We start from the raw sequence: 20,175 nt of genomic DNA, 5'->3' as shown, positions 1-20,175 counted from the left end.
ATCTACAACCTAGTAAAGAGTATCTTCACTCACCTGAGGCTCCTGGCGTATCTCTGCCAGGTCACTTCATATCGCATGTTCTCCTCAGACACTCATTCACTCAGTTCTCACTCCAAGAATAAAGCTGCAAAAGGAAAATACAAATCAACCATGACTTAGCATTTAGAATCCAACATTAGGGATACCATCGAAGAAGAGAAGAGGGCAGCAAAGGACAGTGAAAGATGCAAGGGGCATAGATCATGGTACACCATTTTATTCTCATCTTTCTCCTTCTTCTGTTTCTCATCACACTCCTCACCATTTGAAGACCCTAAGGTGAATCAGAGAGGAAAGTAATTATCAAAGGACACTGTTGTAAATGTACTCAGTGAAGCGATGGAGAGAATGGAATTCTCCTACGAGGACAGCCCTAAATCTAACACCAAACCCACAATGAGTCAGCAGAAAAATAGGATAAAAAAGGGCTCCATCTAATGCTAGATGTCAACGAGAATATTAGGAAGGAGTGGAAGGAACCTAAAGAAATTACTGTCCCCAAGTTCATGAATATGTTTAACCCTCTCAGGCAGCTAAAGCTGTCCCTTGCCTCTGCCTTGAAAGTGGACCCCCTTATCTCGATTTTAACCTGATGCCCTGCCATGTCATCTGAGGAAGCAAATGTTCTAGATCCATTTCATCAGAAGGTGGATGGGGCTCTGAGAAAAAAAATCATGTTGGGCCTCACATGTCCCTTCATGGCTCCACGAACATGTCATGTAACACGCAGTCATTACTGGACACGTTTCAGGAACTTTAAACACACATGTTGAAGGTATCATGGCCTTCTGCACTCCTGGGTCCATGCAACCAAATGTATGTCAGACTTAGCGTTTAATAGGGCATAGGCCGCTGAACTGACCATGTTACCAAATGTCATATTCACATGAGGGATTCACAGATGGATGCTTTCCAGAATGCAGTCACCTTCCAAGTTCCATTCCAGGAGGCGATGCCCCTTGGGGAGGAGCTAGAAGAAAAGGTCCACTAAGTGCATAAAGAGGAGAAGCACTCAGGCACTCTATGATGAACACAGGGGCCCTGTTCTTCTAAGACCATACCCTCCCACTCTAGCTATAGCAAGAGACAGGCTGCAGGGATTAGGTGCTGCCCCCATTTCAGCGGAAAGCAGATGATTCCCTTTCAGAAGGCCAGGGCATACATCCCTCTCAAGTGAGCTCACTCCTGACTCTGCTCCCACTCTCATTATTGAAAGAGGAGGAAGGCAGGTTTCAGAATATTTATTGCTGTTCTTATCCATTGCAGACACTTTGGTATTGAACATCACTCGAAGAGGACATGCCATATATTGCTTACACCACCTCTGGACCCCAAATTTGATGGATGATGGACTGCAAGAGATCAGTTATGATTACTCCTCAGATGAAGTTTTCTCTTCAGTCATGAAGGAATCTATCTCTCTTCCTAGAGGGACTCAATCTTAGCCAAGACTTTCCATCAATAATAAAATAATTATGGGTGTGAGCACCAACAGATGGTCAGAGTTCTTGGCCAGCAGGGATAATGGTCCCCATAGGAATCCCTCAGGGCCTCCAATTGCAGGGAATTAGAAGCCATCCAATGTGCCCAGCTGTCATTCTGGCTCTTAATCAGGGACAGAGCAATGTCAGGATACACCAATAAAACCACAGTGGTGGCCTGTATGTTCCATTGGTATGCATCTGTTCCAACCCAATAGCTCGGATCACCTTCTCAGGCTTTTCTTTTTTTGGGGAGAGAAGAACATATTATGTAAGGACATATGGCACATGAAGAGGATAGACATCTTCATGGTGGATTCTCCAGGGGCATGTTCTCAACATCAAAGGACATGACTAACATGAGTTATGGCTTATTTCTGTCGCTTGGAGAGTAACCTGTTTGTATGAGCCACCAACGGCTATCTACCTCACTTCTGTTCAAGTTGTCCAAATGTCCAGGGATTTGGGGTTACTGATACTCTTCAATCCAGTGTTCGGATATGTTTCTGTATGCTTCACCCATTCCACTATTCCTCAGGGTGATGAACTGGATCTGAGATGTCAGGGCTGTGGTGATACTGATTTCTCCTTACTACAATTGGCAACACCCCCTCACTGCTTCTACCCAAGTCACCACTTCGGATTCACTTGCCAGGGAACTTGAAGCAAATCAACATCTGGATATGAGTGGCTTGCATGTGGAAAGAATGGAACTCCTATGGCATAGACTTCAGAACACTTTCAGATCTCAAAGAGGTCTTCTACACTCTATGCCCATCATATCTCAAGCCCAGGGATTAAGACCATGACGTCTCCCTGGCATCTCCCCCTGGTGCTCAGAGCATTACAGTGTCACTGTAGGACTCTCTCCCTCTGGCAGATTTGAAGCATTTCACCATAAAACATTGTTCTGGTTGCAATCACTTCAGAAAGAAGGTTAGTGGAGTAGAGGCACTACTCTGAACAACTCCCTGTCTGGTAGTTTCATCACAGTCTGCCACCCTACCATTTGAATCAACTTTTCATTTCTGGTGTGAGGAACTGGGAATGAGACGCGGACACAGATGACTCATGATGATTGCTCTAAACATTTATTTGAATAAATGTTAAAGGGTTTGGGAAATGCCTCACAGTCTATGAGGTATTTCGCTACCTCAACCAAAATCGAAGGGCCTGTCCTGTGTCAAGATGTCCAAAGCAAAAATATGCTGTGTCTGAAATCCTATCCTAGCCCTCTCATTCTAAAAGTAACTGTAAGGTGTTAAGGGTATTGTCTTTGTTTTCAAAAGTGCACAAATGTTCAAATTCTGATTCACAAAATACCTGGTATACTCTCCGGCCAGGTTCTATCACATAGTTTCTTGATGCAATTTGGGTGCAAGTCTCAGACTCACAAAGCATCTGGTATACTCCCTTGCCAGGTTCTTCAATGTCTAATTCACTCCCTCATACTTCCTGCTATACTCTGCTGGCAGGCCAATATCTGTAAGGGTATGATTCTTCTTTTAGACAGTATACTCCAACAATGACAGTTATGGGTGTGGGTCCCAGACTTGCACAAAACCTGGTATAACCTCCTGCCAAGTCTTAATTACACTCTCGCTGACATCCTTGTGTACTCTCCTACCAGGACAACCTCTCAAAGGGTATGAGTCTTCTTTGAGAATTCTGCTCACCATATGTGATTATGGGTGCAGGTCCCAGACTTGCACAACACTTGGGTTTCCCAAATTTACTTTTGTCCACTTGGTTTTCACACTGTCCCAGCTCCCTTGTTCACTGCCTTGGAACTGTTCCCTCCCTTCTAGGTTTCTCTGTGGTCCACGCCACAAAGTGCCCTGGTATCCCTTTTTTGCTTTCTCTGGCTCACCAGTATTTTTAGATGGCTTTGGCGTCCTCGTATGTGCCCCTCTATGCAGCAGTGGGGCTTCAGTAAGCGTTGGTGTCTCCAACACTCACCAGTCCTCTCCCCACTCTGGTGTACGCAGCAAAGCTTGCCCTGCTCTGTGTATCCCATCATCGGTCTGCTCGGTTTCATGTTCCTTCTTCACTCATCTGTCCACCTGACAACTTGTGTCCCCCTCCACTCACTAGCCAGTTGGAACTCTCTCCAGTTCTGGACGGCTCCATCTTTGAACTCCTGCGGTAGTGAAGGGAGTTGTTTGGACCATTCGGATTCCTCTAACAGCTAGATCATTCTGGTTTCTTCCTTGTGCCAGTCTTTTTTACTGATAACACTACAGAGTGTTTAAGAGTTCTATCACTAAGTGTTGGGGAATATCGAGGATTACTGTCACAATATGCCAGGAGGGCCTTAGGTACTAAAGCGGTGTCCCTAAAAGGGAATGGTGGATACAAGGTCTCGTTGCCTTCCCGCCCACCTCTATGCCCACCCACTTCCCCTGATTGGCGGCCTTGTTGTTGGGTGTTTGGTGCATTGGCATTCGTGGCGCAGACTCTCTTGTGTGCCCGTGATGCCTGCAGGTGAGGTCAGCATTGCTTTGTGCCTCTCCTGGGCTTCTTTATTGTAATTTTTGTTGTTGGTTGAACTTTGCGCTTCTAGTGCCGTTGGTGTCCCTCTCACCTCCCTCCCCTGCTTCATGTTCCCTGTTGCCTTCCCGCCCGCCTCCCTGTCCGCCCATCTCCTCTGATTGGCGGCCTTGCTGCCGGGTGTTTGATGCATTGGCCTTTGTGGCTCAGACTCTCTTGTGCGCCTGTGCTGCCTGCAGGTGAGGTCAGTATTGCTTTGTGCCTCTCCTGGGCTTCTTTATTGTAATTTTTGTTGTTGGCTGAATTTTGCGCTTCTAGTTTTTCTTGTTGTCCCTCTCCCCTCCCTCCCTCACTCCCTCCCTCCACTGCTTCCGGTTCCCCGTTGCCTTCCCGCCTGCCTACCTCCCCAGATTGGCAGCCCTGCTGCCAGGTATTTGGTGCATTATCCTTCGTGGTTCTGACTCTCTTGTGTGCCCGTGCTGCCTGCAGGTGAGGTCAGCGTTGCTTTGTGCCTCCCCATGGCTTCTTTTTTGTAATTTTTGTTGTTGGCTGAACTTTGCGCTTCTAGTGCTGTTGCTGTCCCTCTCCCCTCCCTGCCTCCCCTGCTTCCTGTTCCCCGTTGCATTGTGAAACCTGGGCCTTTCCCCACCTTACAGAACTCTCAGACTTAGGTGTGTTTAAAAAAAAATGCATTGTTAAACCTAGGCCTTTTTGCCCCCTCTTACAGGAGTCTCAGACTTAGGTGTGTTTATTTAGGTGTGTTCAAACAAAACTGTATTGTGAAAGTATTTAAAGTTGCATTGTTAAACCTAGGCCTCCCCCCCTTACAGGACTCTCCGATGTAGGAGTCTTTATTAAGGTGTGTTCAAACAAAACTGCATTGTGAAAGTATTTAAAATGCATTGTTAAACCTAGCCCTTTTTGCCCCCTCTTACAGGACTCTCAGACTTAGGTGTGTTTATTTAGGTGTGTTCAGACAAAATTGCATTGTGAAAGTATTTAAAATTGCATTGTTAAACCTAGGCCTCCCCCCGCACCCACTTTACAGGACTTTCAGACTTAGGTGTGTTTATTTAGGTGTGTCCAAACAAAATTGCATTGTGTAAGTATTTAAAATTGCATTGTGAAACTTAGGACTCCACCCCTCCCCCTTACAGGACTCTCAGAATTAGGTGTATTTATTTAGGCGTGTTCAAACAAAATTTCATTGTGAAAGTATTTAAAATTGCATTGTGAAACTTAGGCCCCCCCCCCCCTTACAGGACTCTCAGACTTAGGTGTGTTTCTCCAGTATCTAATTATCACTGTGATAGTTGTGCCATTCTGTGGTCGACTTCTAAGCTAAGCACTCATCTAGCAACTGTCTACCATTGTCTGAGTGCTTGTTGTCCAATTGTCAACTTTCCCCATCTCTCTCTGTCCTGTCTGCTTGTACCCCGCCCTGTGTCCTTCCCTAGTGTTCTCCCCTACCCCTCCCACTCCATGCCTCTTCTCTTCCCTCCTTTCCCTACCTACTCTGTGGTGCTCTTTGTCCCTCCCATCTTTTCTAACTGCTTCCCTATTGACTATCCTGCTCTCCTCACTAAATCTAATAGGAATAAGTTTAGAAAGGATATCCTAGTCTCCAACCCAGGCCTCCCTATCGCTGACACATATACCAGTGTCGCCTCTAGGCAAACCTTCACCGACATCGTCTTTGTCGTTCCCTTGCCAGACCTATGGACTCTTCATATGGTCTCTGTGCTTTCTCCTTTGTCTTCTTCTCCCATCAATGGTGCCATCCAGTGGGAGGCCGTCCTTGCCTCCTTCCACTCCTCTAAGGTCATGATAAATGTTTACTTGAATGGCACTGTCTTGGCCCAAGGCCCTCAGGCCAAACTTCTCCTCTTTGATAGACGCTTCCCGTGCCTCATCAATTTCATTCCTTCTCCTGCTGTCCCCTCTCTTCCCTCTACGGCTTCCTTGCCTTCCCCTGTTGTCTCCTCCTTGGCTACCTTGACCTTTCCTCCTTCCTCTTCTACACCTCTGCAGGATGTACCTCTGATTTGTACCCCTCCCCGGAAATCTTTCAAAGCTGGCAACCTTCTCCATATTGCCACTCTTAACTCTCGCTCATCTGTTAAATACTCCTCTGACATCTGCCGCCTTCTGGAGGAACTTGACCTCAATGTCCTCCGTCTAACCAAGACCTGATTCACTGCCAGCTCTGTCACAAGCTTTGACACTCTCCTCCCGGACGGCTACAAGATCCTCTCCGCACCTTGGACCAACCGCTCCGGAGGGGTGTAACCCTGATTTTCCATAAGTGGATTCCTGCCTCTGTCATTCCTATGCAGGCCTACTACTCTTTCGAATGCCTCATCTGCAGGCTCTCTCTCTCATAGCCATTTTCATACTGTAGCTACTATCTATCGGCCACCTGATCAGTCTCTTCCTTCCTCTCTGAATGGGTGGACTTTTCCTCTTCCCTCCTGGTCTTGACCACTCAACTCCTCCTTCTTGGAGACTTTAACATCCACCTGGATGCATCAAGTCTTTTCTCTGGAATCTTTTGTGATCTCAGTGACACTCTCTCACTCTCTATTTTCCCCTCTGGCCTGACTCACTCTGCAGGACATACGCTGGATGTTCTGATCTCCTCAGACCTTCCCCTTTCTATCCCTCTCACCACTCCTCTCTGCTGGAGTGATCACTTTCTCCTTTCCTCCTAGCTCACCATCTCTTCCCCCCAGGCTAAGCCAATTTCAACGTTGCCACCCACCTTCTCAGTTATCTGACCCATGAAGCATGGGTCAGTTGAGGCTTTCGCCGCCACATTCTCACCCCTCTGACCACCTTGGCTGACTCACACCCTGACACAGCCCTTTCCATTCTCCACTCTGCTATATCTTATACTCTCATTGTTCTTGCTCCTGTCATGAAGATATGCTTGAAGCCCAAAGCCAAATGCAATTCCTGGTACAACTCAGACCTCGTCACCCTCAAACGTACGTACAGGGTCCCTGAGCAAAAATGGCGTGCTTCTAGTACATCCTCTGACAAACTGGCCTGCTACGTGCTCCAAAGTCAATACCGGCTCTCTGACCGCACCAAGAATAGAGCCCATATCCAAGCCCGCGTCTCTGCGGCATCTAACAACTCGGCCAAACTCTTCAAAATCTGCAAGGAATTGGCCAATCCTGCTTCAGTCTTTACCTCTCCTGTCCATTCCCAGGCCCTCTGCATGGCTCTGGCTTCTCATTTCATCTCTAAAACTCAGGTCATCCTGTCCTCTCTCTCTTCCTCTCCCCCTGACCCCCCCTACTCCCTGCTCTTCCTCTGGCCCTTCTTTGGCCACCTCTCCTCCCTCCTTCTCTGCCTTTACCCTCTTCTCCCCAAACGAGGTTTCTAGACAAGTCCGATCTATGAAAGTCTCATCAAAACAGGTTCATCCCTGTTCCTCCAAAACCATCAAGGACCACATTGATTCCCTGGCTCCTGCTCTGGCCAACTTCTGCAACCACTCCTGCGCGACTACAGTCTTCCCATCCCCCCTGAAGCACTCCCTTGTGCACCCTCTTCTTAAGAAACCCCCTGCCCGGCTAACTATCGCCCAATCTCCATCACTCCCTTCCTGGGCAAACTCATGGAAAAGCTGGCAATCTCTCAGCTTAATCTTCATACTGAATCTGTTGGTTGTCTCCATGACCATCAGTCTGGCTTCAGAGCTGCCAGAAGCATGGAAACTGCTCTCCTGAACATCCGTGAAGACCTGCTCTCCAACCTTTATTCCAACACCCCCTGTGTCCTCATCTTACTTGATCTCTCTTCTGCCTTTGACACAGTAAACCATGCCATCCTGCTCAATGGTCTCTGTGATAACCTGGGTATCACCGGTCAGGCCCTGGCTTGGTGGACTTCTTTCCTCTCTGATCGACCCTCCCAGGTTTAACTTGGGTCCTTCCTCTCCTCTATCTGCATCTCTACCTGTGGTGTCCACCAGGGGTCTAACCTCTCTCCTTGGCTGTTCAACCTATACCTGGCACTTCTTGCCCACCGAATTGCCACTCTCTGCCCCAACTTTCAGTGCTATGCGGATGACACTCAGCTCATTTTCAGGCTACCATCGGCCACCTATTCCCTGTCTCTCATCTCTGACTGTTTGTCTGCTATCCAGGAGTAGTGTGCGCCAATGATCTCTGCCTTAATGCCAGTAAGACTGAGATTTTCCTCATTGACAGACCTGTTCCATCCTTTCCTGTTGCTCTCTGGTCGGCCTCTCTTGGCCCTCTTCCTGCTCCCATCTGCGAGGCTAAAAACCTCGGGGTCATCTTTGACTCCACACGCTTCTTCTCTCCTCATATCTCTGATCTCTCTAAGAAGCCACACTACCAACTGCACCTCCTCAGAGGTATTTGTCCTTTCCTCTCCTTACCCCAGAAACCCACTGTCTCCAGAGCTCTGGTTCACTCTAGTCTGGACTATTGCAACAGCCTCTTTCTAAATCTGCCTGCTTCTACTCTCCGCCCTCTGCAACTCATCCAGAACAGGACTGCGAGACTTGTCCTTGGCCTCAAGCCCAGGGATCGTATTTCTCCAGGACTGAAATCTCTGCACTGGCTCCCAGTGGCTGCAAGGATTAAGTTCCAACTCCTCTGCATTGTCCACAAGGCCTTCTGGGGGCTTAATACCTTCAACTCTCTCTTCCTAAATATCTTCGTTCTCGAGCTCTCCGCTCATTCGTCTCCAACTCCATCAGGGTCAGTCGCTTCTCCAAGCAACAAATTGGTGGTAGATCTCTTTCTACGGGTGGGGCCCCCCTCTGGAACAGCCTCCATGCCTCACTGAAACTTGAGGAGAACCATCTCTGGTTCTGGAAGCACCTCAAAACCTTCCCCTTTGCTTCTGCTTTCTCTCCTCCTCTCCCCTGCTGAATTCCTGTCTGAAACTGTACTGGTTACATGGCCACCCTCTGATCTCAGGCCCAGGTCCCCCCGCCAGTTACACACCTGCACTGCCTCCTTGGCAACCCCTGCACTTGGGGACTGTTTTCCTGTATCCCTACAGTCCCCCACCAGCTCTTTACACCTGACATCTGAACTTACCCTCGCACTTGCCACCAGCTGGCCCTACTACTCTTATTGTTTTATTTATTCTATTACCCCATGTACTGCACTGTCTCCACCCCCTCACACTCCGCACTTTTCCTCTTCCCCCTTCCCCTGCACTCGCACAATCTGAATGACACTTGGCCTAATAGGATCGCTGTTTCTGTCTTCATTCTGTTCCCCCTCCCTTGCCGCGTCGCGCCTTGAAACACTTGTGTATCGGCGCGTTACAAAAGCTCTTTCATATCATATCATATCACCCAATGACGTTGCTTCACCCCCTGAGGGTTGCTTCCCCCCATGTAGTCCTCCCTCAAACAGCCTCCCCCAGGGTCATGATCACGTAGTGTCTGCAATCCTCTGGCAACATGAGGAGAGGCTACCTCTGGGAAAGGAGTGATGACACCATAAGGTTCATGAGTAAAAGTGGTGGGTGGGTACAGCTTCTGCTCACTTCTTTAGATCATTGAATTCTTGTAAGTCATCATAACTTTTATATAAGAGTGGGATGCAAACCCAGTGTTTTAGTGCCTCTGTGTCAGGCACACAAAATGATTGAGAAGAAAAGGACCAAGGCTCTCTAGCCTTCGGTGTGGGCTGAACACCCGACATCCACTATGTGGTTTATATACTATATCTTCTTTCTGTCCTCTTCTTGTTCACAACTTCATAAGAGTTCCACGCAAAACAATCTCCTGGCTTACATTTTATTAATTCAATATTATATGCAGATGTACCAATCACTGATGCATTTTCGGACTGTAAAGTCCTTCCTCAGGGCATACACAGGTCATCTTCGCCATATAAGTGAAACAACAGTCAATATATCAGGTGTCATTACAATTGCAATAACCCACATATCAAGACAATTCGAGCGAAATCCACACCACATACATTATTCATGTTGCAAATCAGTGTCAGCTGGCATTGCCCAGATCACAATTATCCATATACATGGATACGATGTGTTCATAATGCAGACATAACGTGAAAATAAAGCAATGATAAAATAAAAGACAACAAATGCACATTTGGCCACAGTGCATACAAAACAATAGAAATAGATAAAGAAAAGAAAACACAGAGAAATAAACAGTATGTAAATCAGAACAGCATATTACAGTTATGTTTGTTCAATCTCCACACAAGGTCATATTTGAGAAATACAGAAAAACACACATGCTAAGGGCCAGGCGACAATGTGGGTATATTCATAAACGACAGGGGTTACTTATGATAGAAACTGGGTAAATACTACATATGACCTTGTGGGGAGATTGAACAAATATAATTTGCTGTTCTGACTTACATCCTGTCTATTTCTCTGTGTTTTCTTTACATTGTCTATCTCCGTTAATTGTTTTGTATGTACTGTGGCCAAAGGCGCATTTTTGTTTTTATCATTGCTTTATTTTCATATGATGTCTGCATTATGAATACATTGTATACATGGATATGGATAATTGTGATCTGGGCAATGCTGGCTGACATTGATTCGCAAAATGAATTATGTATGTGGTGCCGACTGCGCTCAAATTGTCCTGATTTGTGAGGTATTGCAATGGTAATAACACCTGATATATTGACTGTTGTTTGACATATATGATGAAGATGACCAGTATATGCCCTGAGGAAGGACTTTATAGTCTGAAATGCATAGGCGATTGGTGTATCTAACAATTCACTATTATTTATAATTATGGTTGGTTACTCGAGGAGTGATCTGGTGGCAGGCTGTACAGTCTTCTTAAGGACAGGGCACCTCGGCCACTGGACAAGCTCAGGTGTGCATGGAGCCAGGATTTGGGTATAGACTTGACTGATGAGATTTGGGAAACCATGTGTGCCCATACTCAGGAGGTCTGCTTTAATACCAGATTTAGGCTAATTCAATTGAAAATATTGCACAGATTCCACTACACCGCGTCCAGGTTGCACCCTATGTCGCGAGATCGGCCCTCTATGTGCCCTAGATGCAATGCTGTCAATGCTGGATATATTCACATGCTATGGGCCTGTCCAAAAAATCGCTACCTTCTGTGATGTGCTTGGCAAGCCTTTGTCTCTGATGCTGGGCTGCACTATTACACCGACACCAATGTTCTATTTCATGAGTTCCCCCGCACTGGCCACGACCTCAGGAAGCTGGCTGGTCTATGTGTGCAGCTCGCAGCTCATTGTATATTGTTACTGTGGTTGCCTCCTGTGTCCGCTACCTTTGACCAATGGCTTCAGGCTGTCACTTGGGCCTCCAATGTGGAGGAGCATTGGTCAACTATGTAACGGGCCCGAACAGGCACACAAAACATTTGGGTCCCTTTTCGATCCTATCTGCATTCTCGGACCACCGAGTATGGGGATGAAAATGTCAATCCACAGTCCCCAGACCACTGACCTAGTCATGATGCCTGTAAGCTTTGATTATTATTTACCCTCATGTTGTAATGTTCAATGAGTTCTCATGTTTGCGCTCTGTGGGACCACATTGCTCAATCTTATGCTGTTGATGCTATTGGTGTATTCATGAAATGCTCATTGCTTCCGGTTGTAAAGTCAAGCATGTTAAATAAAGTTTTAAAAAAAGAAAATAGTTATATGTGCTTTAATATACTTCCCACCCTTGACTACATTGGAAGTTGGAAGGGCATAGAGAAAGATGACAGACTTTGCAGAATGTACATAGAGGCTATGGAAACTAGTAGACGTGTCCTCACCCAATGTAGCCACTTGTTAGAGAATTATAGGCGGAGTTATGGAAGATTTACACAAAATACCTTGAGTTTGACCTTGATCAATTTTGGAGCACTATTGAGGAAGCGGAGTCAACTGTCATTACAATGGAGGCATTTCACATTTGGAAAGTCATGGAGGCACAGTGAAAAGTAACATATATGTGATCTGAATAGGTCAGACAGGATCGCCGTGCAGCACTCCAGACCATGTTTTTACAGGACATGTAATGTTTTTTTTTAATTCGTTGATGCAAAAGGTTTTTGTGAAATTATGTAATAGTAAGGAAAATGTATTGTAAAGAAATATGTCATTTGTGTTTGTATTGTTTTTTAACTCTTGTTTTAAGATAGTGTTGAAGGTCGGATTCTATTAACCAATAAAACACTTTAATAAAAAAAAAAGACACACAGGTGATGGGCTCTGATATAGGAACTCCAACTGTTAACGAATACTGTAGCGTGTGCTCCTACCCCAGCAGTCAAGAACGAAGGTGTGGTTAAATTGGATCAGCATCTGCATCTTCTTGTTAGTTTTGACTATTAGGTAGCGCTGAAACTATTGTCATTAAAATATGAGCTTTAACATAAGAGCTTCAAAATGGGGCTTTGAATGAGGGTCTCTAATGCATTTCAATGCAGATGACAAATGTGGGTGGAATTGTGTTCTTTGGCTATCTGTCCCACACATTTAACGCGCAGCTCTAAGCCAAATCTATATGATTTTAATCCCATTGCCTCCCATCTTCCCTCAAACCACACCCCTTTTAGAACTCTTTTACCTGCATTTGTATTTTGTGCTGAATTTATCAGCCATTTTTACTTCCAAAATGGTGGCCACTGTGGGCTCTGTTGCACAAGGCTGAAAATGGCTGGCTGAATCAGGTGCTGCTCAGTCCGGGAACTTCTGCAGAACAGAAACCCTTCCTAGAGGGTGTAAATCATCTAGTCTTGCATAATATTGGTGTAGGAGCCGCCTGGCTGATGAACAGACCCAACGTGTTGAACTTGCTCCAGGTCGTGGCTGCGGAATCGTGGTGCTGCTGTGTCTGTGTTGGCCGTGGCAGAGCACCACCACTTTATCGTGCCATGAGCCATCCTGGTGGGGAGCGAAGGTGTGAGCAGGGCGGTGGCTTGCAGGCATAGAGGCGGGGGAGCGCTGCTGGGAGGGGCAGACCAGTGTACCATGAGTGCATCAAAATATGAACACCCGGGTGGCACTGGGAAGGTGGCCGTTGCAAACTGGAGGTATACTGATCATCAGAGCGAGTGGCAGGAGCCTCTGCAGGCAGAACTTTAAAGGCGGTTACTGATTCAGGGCAGAGAGCCCATGCCACACGGGAGCAAGGGAAAATACTTATGTAATGAAAAAATTGGTGCGCTGGTGTGTTGGGGCATGCCTCTACAGGTAGGCCGCCATTGCATTTTGACCAGCATAAAATGTGAGACCATGCATTCTATATTACTGATTTTGTCAAAATGAACACTACAGACCATAAAACGAGAGCCTGACAAGTTACTGATACATGAAACTGGAGGAAACCACCGGGATAGAAAATTATTCCAATATTGGGGGATAGGCCAGTGGCATATGCACAATTGACAGCCGAGGGGCTCCGTAGAAGACCACACAAAGACTGCAAACCTAGCGCAAAGGCCTGACAAATAGGACTACTGGAGGCAAAAATAATCTGGGAGCAATCTTGCAATAGAATACTGGTTGGAACCCCATGCAAGCCCTGCCTCGCATGTGATATAACAAACTCCAAATCAGTGCTGCAGATCCTAAGATACACCACAGTATGAAGAAGGGCACAGGCAAAAAACATTGCTCTTTAAATATGTTTACGAAGGCCACCCCAAAAATCTCTGAAACAGCAGGAAGCCCCAACCGATGAACCTATGCTAGATTTTATAATGAAAGCGAGCAATACCAATGGCCGAGTAACTGAGCTGTACGAGTTACTGTAGAATCATAGCAATAGGTCTTTAAATAAGATAAGGAGCGACTGGGCAAGGGATCTTAATATTGACATCACAGATGACATCTGGGAGGATATGTGTCTGCAGTCGCGTAAAGTATCCCTTCATTTCCGATTCCGATTAATTCAATTCAAGGTACTACACAGGTATCACTATTCCCCTGCCATGCTGCATTTGATTTCTCAGGCAAACTCTGCTCTCTGCCTTAGGTGCCAGTCATGTGAAGCAGGGTATTTTCATGTTATGAGACTGCCCAGTGCTGCAAAACTTTTGGAACGGGTTACGCAACACATTGTTAGACATGTTTATTTGTAAAATGGAGGTGACCTCATGGCAATTTCGGTTCCACAAATTTGACAAATTGCAACATGGCTTTCACAGTCTAGTCAGCCTCTGCATGCTAATGGCGGGCCCCTGTATATTGATAAAATTGTTAAAACCTGCTAGTCCAACGGTTGCGCGGTGGTTGAGGGCTGTGACATGGGCTTCCGATCAGGAAGAGCAATGGACCCTGCTCCAGCCGCTGCAGTGTAAACCGATAGACATTTGCTACCCCTTCTGGTCCTTACTGCTGCAAAGGCAATATGAGGAGCCCAATACAGAGTCCCCTGGAAACTAAAGGAGTCCCCCCTGGACTGTTTGAGAACTATTCGGGATATAAGTCCCAACAACGTGTTAAGCACCATATTGTTGTCAACCTACCTGAAACTAGTGTAATGTAATGAGGTACTGTATGAAGCTGTTTTGTATTGTATTGTCAAACACTTTTAATAGATAAAGGTTTTGAAAATAAAACATGACTCCCAATATGAGCTAATGTTATTAAAATGTTATTTGACTTAATTGATTCTTTAAAACATATGTACTACAGCTTTGAAGTTACGTTACACATTTTAATGTATGTTGTATTAAAATAAACACGTCACTGTAACAGTTATGTTTTGGTCTAAAATGCTCTGAAAATGTTCATATACTGATTTGTCGGGGTGGTCAAGTGTTTTTGATGTAAGCAGCATCTGATTGACTGTGCAGTTAGTGATGTCAGTATGATCTAATTGGTTCTCCAGTCTGTGTTTGTTTACCGATGGCGCCCATTTTCTTTGAGCATTCGATGAGAAGTAAGAATGTTTATTTTGTTACATTGTGCATGTACTCACTCTCGCCATGCTGTGCTGAGGATGGAATTCCGAAGAATTGTCAATTTTCTTTATCCAGCCCGAGCATGCCACAGACTGTGCTCTATTTATGGAGTGATTTAGAAAAAAAATGTCTGTCAGAGCAAGCTTTGCATTCTGCCATTGTGAATGGGGTTTGATGTTTAGTGGCCAGCCATTTTGATGCCAATTTAATTGCCTTTATGGTATTTGTTTACTCTCACAAATTCTTTAACGCCAGTCATTTAAATGTAAGTTGCGGTATATTTTGTATCTCTGAAACAATGGAGTTTAGAAGAGAGAAAGTGGTAAGGCTAGTTGGGAAACTATTTGCCTCGTAATCTGCACTTGAAATGTCCTTTTGAAGCCAACTTTGACAGACAGAGAACTCTGGAGCGGCTTCGCCACGATTGTAATGAACTTTTTTCAGACAAAAACTTCCATGGGAATGAATGGTCAACATTGATTGTTTGGGCGCACGCATCCTTCCATCGAGCTTTAACAAATATACAGAATCGTTGTTTCTGAATGGGCCCAGTCGGTCTTTCACCATGAGAAACTTTACTGTACACAATTTCACATTAATGTGCAGTACAGCTCTGCTCTTCAATTTCTTAAGCACATGTTATTGCTATTGAGTTGAAGCATACACCACGCTTTGTAAGCATGTTTTTTTAAACGTTATTTGTGTGCATTCTCTTTTAAAGCTAAGGGTGGATTGGCCTCTTTACTAAGATATTCACGTGAACTGCCAAAATGTCAAAGGGCTATAGTCCGGCGTGATCAAGATATCCAGCTGAGACTACCAGCATATTTATTTCATCACCCTTACAAATTGGGTAACAAGTGCTTGCATGATAAATGTGTGTCTGGTTGATGTATTTCAAGTATGGTTTCTTTTTGAGATTGGTAGTTGGTGTATAATCTTTTGATCAGTTTGTTGTAATGTATTGCAGGTGCGTGTGGAATGCTGATGGGCGTTCAGGCATCAACATTACACACAGGCCAGTTGGTTTCTGGACTTCTTGGTGGCGGCGGCTTGTCTCCGGGGTCCACACAGTAAAGACGTATACACTTACCTGTGTGTCTTGGATTTCATCACTGGCGACGAGGACGTGTGTGGACCCCCACCTGTTCCCACGCGTGCGGCCGTTGCGCTCCAGCTGCCTGCCGGATTTCTAGTGACAAGCTACCGAGCGTTGGAGACTCGCCCAGCCCTGTCTCGTTTGGTGTGACCAGCGCCGGGCCCTGGGTCCTGGAAGGGTCCCGGTGTACAACAGCCTTACGTGCAGGTTCGGCCAGGCTGCGGCGGCTGTGAGTTTTCAGTGCTCGCCCTGCAGCATCCCCCAGGGCCACCGGCACTCCAGCAGGCGTTGCAATGGTCAGCGTGCCCCGGCTGTGAGCGGTTTTACGTTGCACTTCCTGGATTGTGCGGCCAGGGATACGGCTGCAGTGATTTCTTCCGGGACCGACGCTCGCTCTGTGGGCGTGTGCTGTCGGTGGGAGACTGTGGGCAGTGCCGAGCCTCTGGTCCGGGTTGCGCATTGGTGGCTCTGCGCATAGGGGCTAAGCCGAGGTCCGTTGCCTACTGTAATTGGCTGTCAGGAACGGTGTCCTTCCACCTACTGGAGTCCGAGGAAGCTGTGGGGCGGTGCCAATTCTTGTCTCCTGCTTCTGCATTGGCTGCCCTGTGCAGAAGTCTGCAACCGACGTCCGCCTCCCAGTGGCATACTGCAGTCGGCACCCCTGGAGCGGGTGCCACTGTTTGTTTGCGGACTTCAGGTATCAGGTGGCTGTTTTTCAGCAACCTTTGCTTTGTTTAACGTGTGATTCCACGTTGGTGTGTTAGGCTGATTACCAACTGGTGCTGTGGGTGATCGGAACTTTCAAGGAGGAAGCTGCCGCAGGTCTGGTCTATATTGGATGTGTTTCTCCACGTTGATTGGAGGGGATTCACGTCACTTGCGATTGGATACTCCCAAGTAGAGGTACTTTACAAGTATTGCCAAGTGGGTTGGGAAGTGGTTTGTTCTGCAGTAGCTTGGCATCTGGAAGAATTTGCTCACACAAAGTTGGTTGTGGTTTGCAGTACTGTACTGAGACATGTTGCATACAGCTGCCAGGCCTCCGCCTGCATTCCTGCCAACTCCAGGAGAGATCACTGCTCCATGGGATCAGTGGGTGAACGCATTTAAGGTGTATTTGAGGCGGCTGGCGGCGCCAAATTCAATGATGATGAAAAGGAGGCTGCGCTTTTGAACTGCATTGGTACTGAGGGGTTGAGGGTTTTCCGTCATTTATCAGGAGAGGATGTGTCAATTCCTGGAGGTGGGGAGGGAGAGATGGTTGTAAGTGCATACAAAACTGCCTTAAAGAAACTCCAAGTTTGTTTTGGCAAAAGAATTAATGATGTGCTGAAACGGTACAAGTTTTTCTCTAGGGCACAAGGATCGGCAGAATGTATTGATGCTTATGTTACAGCATTACGTGCACTTATGGCCACATGTAAGTTTTCTGGTAACTTAGATGAGTATATCAGGGATCAAATAATGATGAAGACATGTAATAAAAAAATTAGGGAAAGATTGTGGATTGAAAGTGATCCCCCCTTGGACAAGGTTCTTGAAATTGCAAGAGCAATTGAGGCTTCCAAAACAAGCGTACAGATAGTTACTGAAAGAGACACGTCCAGGGATGTTGTTCACGCTGTGTTGCCACGGAACAAAAAAGGTCTTGACAAGGTTAATAGCCAAGCCAATAGGTGGCCTAAGGCCAAGGATGTGTGCAAAAATTGTGGTTGGTCTAGCCATTCGTCTGATTCTAAAACATGCCCTGTGGGTAATATTGAATGTAGAAAGTGTAAGCGCATTGGTCATTATGCCGGATGTGTAAAGCGCAGATTGTGGCCAATGTGACTTCGGAAGAGTGTGCGTCAGTGCAAGAGAGTGCCTCGGGGTTTAAGCCTGAGCAAGGAATAATTTTGCATGTGGAGGGAAAGGCGCACAAGGGGCCATGGGTCTTGGTATTGGTGGATGATCATCCCTTAGATATGTTGGTTGATTCCGGGTCACCCTATACCTTGGTAGCTCCAGAGGTGTATCAAGAAAAGTTGGGAAAGGAGATATCGGCCTTGATTGGGTCTGACATCAATCTTAGTGCTTATGGGCAGAACCCTATTGATATACTGGGATATGGTTGGTCAAATTTCTCGTTTAAGGGTAGGCGAGCTACTGGAAAGTTATATGTGGCATCGAAGGGTACCAGTATCCTGGGCTGGGATGAACAAGCGGCCTTGGGCATGGAGATACATCCTGGTAAGGAAGTTCCTGTGCTCAGCATTGGGCAGGTTAGTCAGGAGAGTACCTCGGTGACTCCGTCTTTACTTATGGCTGAGTTTCCAGAAGTATTTTCTGATACATTAGGTAAGCTTAAGGGGTTTTCCCATCGCGTTGTATTGAAGAGGGGTACCATACCCAAGGTGCACAAAGTCAGAAGGGTTCCGGTGTCCGCAAGGGAGGGTTTGGATGCGGAGCTGGATAAGTTACAAAGGGTGGGCATAATTGAACCTATTGAGTCATCAGAATGGTTGTTCCCAGTTGTCCTGGTCAAGAAGGCTGATGGCAGCATCAGGATGTGCGTGGACCTCTGGGAGTTTAACTCCAGTATTTGGGTGGATCGGCACCCTTTGCCGAACATTAATGAGTTATTGTTGACATTGGGTGAGGAGAAGTATTTCTCCACCTTTGATTTATCTACGGTGTACCATCAAATTGATCTACACATTGAGTCCAGGCCCCTCACCTCATTTGTGACTCCTTTTGAGGCATATCGTTTCTGTCGCATGCCTTTTGGGCATGCATCGGCGTCGGCTGTTTTTCAGCGATTGATGCAGGAAATGTTTGGTGGTTTGCCCGAGGTATGTTATTTTCAGGATGACATATTGGTGTGGGGTGGCTGCAGGGAGGAGCATGATGTCAGGGTTCGGAAAGTGCTGCAATTTCTGAAGGAGAGGGGTCTGACTGTGAAACTCTCTAAGTGTCAAGTGGGGGTAGATAAAGTAACGTATTTAGGACATACTCTGAGTGCGGAGGGTGTAAATCCGAAGGTGGAATTGGTCCAAGTGATGAGAAACACGCCTGTTCCCACTAACAAGGATCAATTGAGAGCGTTTTTAGGTCTTGCAGAGTATTACGTTAAATTCATACCTAACTATGCCGAGAAGACTGTGGCTATGAGAGCCCTGATGAAGAAGTCAGCCAAATTTGTATGGTCCGGGGAATGTGAGATGGAATTCGAGTTGGTTAAAGGGATAGTCCAGTAAAAAAATGTATTTAAAAAATAGATCGGCAATATAAAAAAAATAATACTAGCACTATTTTTTTAAAACTTCCTATGGAAAGTTTTGAGCTATTCAAGCTCAAAATTCGCAAAAGCAAGCACATGGGCGCATCCATTTTGTGAAATGGATGCCCGCCTGTGCTGGCTTTGGCTCTTGCGGCACTAATGAAGGAAAAGCCAGCCAGCTGTAGTAAACAAAAGCTACCGCCCATGTGCTTGCTTTTGCGAATTTTGAGCTTGAATAGCTCAAAATTTTCCATAGGAAGTTTAAAAAAACATAGTGTTAGTATTATTTTTTTTATATTGCCTATCTATTTTTTAAATAAAATTTTTTACTGGACTATCCCTTTAAGAGAGATGTGGAGAATGCTCCGTCTTTGAGGTCATTTGATCTAAAAAATAAGACGATGCTCGCAGTGGATGCTAGCGAGGTAGGTTTGGGGGCGGTATTGGAACAATGGTGTGAGGGGGAACGAAGACCTGTTGCATTTGCTTCAAGGACTTTGAGAGAGGTGGAGAGCCGGTATTCAGTGATCGAAAGAGAGGCCTTGGCGGTGGTGTGGGCGTCAAAGCATTTCAGGACATTTCTTTGGGGTGTTCCGTATACAGTTAGAACAGACCACAAACCTTTGGTTCAGGTATTTTCCACCAGGGGTGTTGTAGCGGTGTCCCCGAGGATAGCAAAGTGGTCGGTTGAGCTGCAGGATTACAATTTCACTATGCAGTATGTTCCAGGTAAGCTTAATGTGGTGGCGGACTGTTTGTCGTGCTTGCCTACGGGGGATGGTGGTGATGGCGATCAGGAGGTATTGGAGAAGGAGGAGGACTTGCAAGGGTGTCAAGATGCTTATATTGCATCTGCTGTGGAAAAGTC

Source organism: Ambystoma mexicanum, chromosome 7p (genome assembly GCF_040938575.1).
Source record: "Ambystoma mexicanum isolate Mex_15411 chromosome 7p, UKY_AmexF1_1, whole genome shotgun sequence".
Taxonomy (NCBI): Eukaryota; Metazoa; Chordata; class Amphibia; order Caudata; family Ambystomatidae; genus Ambystoma; species Ambystoma mexicanum.
The sequence above is the reverse complement of the archived record's forward strand: the minus strand, read 5'-3'. Positions refer to the sequence as shown.